The sequence below is a fragment of the Atta colombica genome, unplaced genomic scaffold (assembly GCF_001594045.1).
Source record: "Atta colombica isolate Treedump-2 unplaced genomic scaffold, Acol1.0 scaffold96, whole genome shotgun sequence".
Classification (NCBI taxonomy): domain Eukaryota; kingdom Metazoa; phylum Arthropoda; class Insecta; order Hymenoptera; family Formicidae; genus Atta; species Atta colombica.
This window is the reverse complement of record NW_017259590.1, coordinates 132,354-137,735: the sequence shown is the minus strand read 5'-3', so window position 1 is coordinate 137,735 and position 5,382 is coordinate 132,354.

The window sequence follows — 5,382 nt, the reverse complement described above, 5'->3', positions numbered from 1 at the left end:
TATATATATATAGATATATATATAGATTTTATATATACATGTATGTATATATGAAAATACTCGTGCGATGCATCGTTCGGATTACCCACAGGACGGGCGACATTAGATACACGTTTGCGCTTTTCGGCCGCGGAATTGTACAGCGAGCTAATGCATTATGTCCAGGGGCAATAGCGATCGTGCACGACTGTTAAATTGTAAAAGAATTTAGTTAATGCATATTTCATATTGGCAAGAAGAATTACGAATGATCTGAGATCGAGAAAGAAGATATAACATGCGTGTAAGATCTAAGCTTTTGAGCTGTCAATATATTAAAAAAATTTTACACACACATACATATGAGTGGAAAATTCGGTCAAGACAATTCTTCTCTCTGCCTAATAATATTTCTTGTTTATACAATCAGGGATTAGAAGTAATTAACTACTGCTGTTACTCATTGTTAGTTACTTAGTTATTATCTTGTTGTAATAACGCTTTGGTAATGTCATTACGAATTTTTTATGATGATAATGTAATACCAGAATTGGAATAGTCAATAGTTAATTATAACGAATTGGAAAAGTTATTCGTATTGAAAAAAATAACTCTCAATTTATACTCGTTACTTTTTTCAATAATTAATAAGATCTACAATTGCGTAAATGTAATTGTAGTTGGTTGTAGTTGTAAGAATTGAGCAATTACAGTTGAATACGAGGAGAATATTCAACTGTGATTGGAAAAAATTCTTACAATTACGATCACTTATATATAACTAAATAATAAATTGCAACATCATTAGCAAATTGTTATTATAAAAAATAACTGTAAAAGTAACGGAATAGTAACACTTTCATTCCCAGCTGCAATTTCCTTATATAATTAATTTATACAATTTCCATGCAGTTCAAGCAAACTGTGAGTCGACTTGTATAAAAATTTTAATAACTATAGATAGATCTAGCTCTCTCTGATTTTTTCTAAGTTATGTAATCTCTTCTGTGAATTTAAAAAAACTACGAGAAAAAATCTCAAGTTACAAATCCCGATGGCCAATTATATGAGCATGGTGCGCGATTGTGTGTGCGACTAATCAAATTTTAAAATGTAAATAATTATATACAGTTGAAAAATTTAAATATTAAATTTAATACATTTTACGTATCCCATACAGTCCATCTAAATTTTAATGTTAATTTAACATAAGATGAATCATGATGTCAGAAAATAATGTATAAAAAATTAATATATATAAAAAATGTATTGCCTCATTTCGTAACCAAGTTATGAAAGCATATTTTTCAATAAAATTAATATTTGCGTTAAATTATCACATTCTGTTTATTTATCTCAGAATTTACATTTTAAATATACATTATTTGTATATGTGAATTGTTAATTTACTCATAAATTAACATAATGTTACTTTAACACTCGAATATATTAAAAATTCAATACAAAATTTTAATGAGATTTTAAGAATGTATCAGGAGTAAAGTCTCTGCAAAAAGTGACTTATTGAAATAATTTTTTATCCGGCTCTAAATTGTCGCTATATAATTTTTTCGTTTTACAAACAAATATGTATAATATTACAATATGTATAATATTACATGTAATAATCTTTAAACACAAATACAAAATGTTTTTATTGTGCATTTACGATTACTTGCGAATTTTATTACAAATCTCAATCTCGACTAAGAGTCTCTTTAATTTATATTGGCCTTTGAAACATGTTGTTGAGTTCGTTACCTTTGTTTAATAGTCATTATTGTTATAATATTATAATGATTTCTTCTTTTCTGTTTTTATTATCTCTTCTATAAAAGATTTTCTTTTTGAAGAATTTGAAGATTTGTAAACATAAACTTTATGAAATCGACGAGAATATTCATATTATATTGTAGACATTAAATTTCAAAATTCGAATCTGCAACATGTCATTAAAAGCGAATGCGTATGTACTCGGCCTACCTTGTTAGAATTGTCGTTTCAATTTTGACAAGATAGGCCGCTAAACTGTTCTACGATATTATTATAGAGACATACCGATCGCACCGGCCCATCGCGGCGCGACGTCGATCTTCCGAACGAAGGAAGAGGCAAGCTCTCCTAGCAGCCGTTACAGAAGCGCGGCAGAGGGATCTCCTAAATATCTCGCAAAAGCGGAACGCTCTAGCGCCTCTTTCGCGCCGCGTTGGAGAGAGATATACATAGTACACGGCTTCCAGGACGAGCGAGTAAGCTTTTTGCCTACGCGGATGTAGGCGAGTGTACTCTCGTCCGCTGGTATGGAGGGAACGGGAGGTGGCTCTGCATATTTCATGCGATTTTAATGTGTCTCCGCTGGCGCTCCGTTCGACGAACACCCGGTAGAATCCCGGGAAGGAGAGAGAGAGAGAGAGAGAGAGAGAGAGAGAGAGAGAGAGAGAGAGAGAGAGAGAGAGAAATGAGGATGGAAGAAAGAGAGAGCGTGTGCCACCACGTTGCACGGGGCAGGAGTGACTGCTGTGATGCTCTAATCGGCTTACGCAACAAGCCACCCTTATCCCTGGCCTCGGTCGCTCTGTCGTTTCCATCCCCTCCTCCATATTCTGCCCCGCTCTTCCCCGGGCCTTCTACCGACGCTCCTTATCCGCACCGGGCCCTAAACGACAGCTATTACTTTGCGGTTGCCTCACTCCCGTATCCTTCAAGGACTTCAACAGTTCCCAATGACGAAGTGGCCGACGACGAGGGGTGGGAGCCATCCCTCTGGGTTTTCCACGGATGGAAGTTCAATTAAAAAGTAGCCTTTCACATCGACAAAGTTATGAGGTTCGCCTCGGAAGATAATGCTGGACGTATATAGATTTGGCGATATAAACATATAAAAAAAAAACAAATATTTGCGTTGTTGCATATTCTGCTTAGAAGATTTTTCTTTGTATCGCGAAGAATGTTCCTGACTGGACTAATTGATATAATTTTTTATTCGTTCATTTCCCTTACAAAATAAGATATAACAAGATACAGATGTTTAACCCAGAAATAATTTAATTTTTTTCGCGTAAGCAATTACTTGGAATGTTTTCTCTCTATTTCAGTTAATGCTCACTATATTACTATAAGTTATATTATTATATATTGTTTATTTGTTACAACAATGATATAATTGTCACTTTTTTAGTTGCTTGCAAAAGAAAAAATGAATAAAGAAAAAAGAAATAACATAGATCGAAAGATCATATTTTTATTTTTCTACAATTAGTTACACCAAAATTGCATTTCAAAATTAATATTATAAAATTTTGATGATTCAAAACATTTAAATTTATTTTTTGGAAATGTTTTTTTTAATTATGTCGCTGTTCAGATATTATATTTATTTCATATTATATTATTCGATTTATTAGCATGTGAAATTGTGTTTTATGGATTCGCTCAATATAATAATTTCTCCCTGTTTCTAAAATGTGGTGCGATTAACACCAAAAAATGATGTCACTAGCAAATGACGTTATTAAATGCTCACTTATATTTATATTAAATATATTAGATATTATATTAAATTTTGTAATATAAAATATGCGCGTTTCAATGTGTATTTAAGGATGCTTAATATCTATTTTCAAGAATTAAACAAAAATTTTAAAGATTGTTCTATTATTTCTAAGTCTGAGTATGTAAAATTTGAGGATAATTCTCTTATTGGTTTAAAAGTTATTTAATATTTTTTGTTTGTCTTGAGTCTTATCTATTAATAAAATAATAATAAGTATTCATACAAAAATTTATTTCGACCCACTTGTTCGTTTAAAAATGGTTAACCGAAAACTGTAACGAAATATATCATTTTGATGTATACATATAAAATTATTACAAGCCAATTGTTGTTTTTTTTTTTTGCAATTGGATAAATTTACGAGTTAATATCATTAAAATTTTTTGAATAATATTGGCTGATATTAGCATAGAATAGGAGTCTATAGATATTACTTTTATAGTTAATTATTTGATTTTTAGTTGATAATGTATAGGCAATATCCTTTAAAATAAATATCCTTGAAAAAAAGTTTGTAAAGATTAGTTGAATTTTGAGCGTTTGGATATTGTTTTAAAGTTGAAAAACGAGAGCAAATATAATATTTTCAGCATATTACTTTTACTTTTTTAAATTATTATTTCTTTCTTTATGCCGTTTTATTTAACCAGCGGGTCTATGCAGCATTTTCTCATTTGTGAAAATAAAATGGCATAATGCGCGCGGAGGAATTATTTTTGTTTCCCATAAAAATCATCCCAGATGACTATAATTCTTGGATTAATATCGAGATGTATTTGATTTATATACCTTAAATATATAAAATGCTTTGGTGTTTTAGAATTAACTGTACACGTTTCAACGATAAGTTTCAGATCGAGATATTCTAGGAAAATCGTCCAGTTTAAGCTATTCTAGCTATTCTACTCATCTCCTAATCAAGTCAGCTTACTATCGATAGACAAGCTTCTTTATAGCTCGCGGTTATGACTCGCTAAAGTAATAGTAATATTATATCAATGTTATAATTTCCAATTCATGTCCATTTCTATCAATATAGATTAACTTTAACTTATATCTTATCTTTTTCTAAGATCTAAAAATTAGAAAAAGATAAAGAGACAAATTAAATCAAGCTTAAAATTAATCTACATTAATGGAAATGGATATCAACAATGTAACTAGTATGTACAACATGTATTATATTACATATGTACTGTTGAGTGGGAAATTATAATATTAGGTTATTGGTTACTTTGTATTAGTGAAGATCTTTCAATTCACGAGACGCGCGGAGAGAAGGGAAAAAAGCAGATTCATAACAGAATAGCTCAGAATTAAACTGGACGATTTTCCCAGAAAATCTCGATCGGAAATTTATCGTTGAAACACGATTAATTCTATAAATACCAAAGCATTTTATATATTTAAAGTATATAAGGCCCGGTTGCATTAACGTTACTTTGATTTTAAGCGAAACTTAAAACTCTCTCTATCTCGTTTTAAAATCATAAAGACAGGGACAAAGAGAGTTTTAAGTCTCGCTTAAAATAAAAGTAATGTTGGTGCCTAAATGAACCAGGCCTAAATGAACTCTCGATATTAATCCGAAATTAGTCATCCGGGATGATTTTTATATCCTAATAGCGAGAATATAAAATCTGTCAGTTTCCTCTATCTATACTTATTTTTGTATTTCTCCTTACTTGAAAAATATTGAGTCTGGCGTAGATATAGGAGATTATACAGGCACGAATGCCGTAACGCTACACGATTAAAACGAATACTTTTACAGGGGGAGGAAGATTTCTGAACGTGAACACGCGTGTGCAATGTCCGCCTTGCCCTACCTTCCGTGAGTGTTTGCGAGG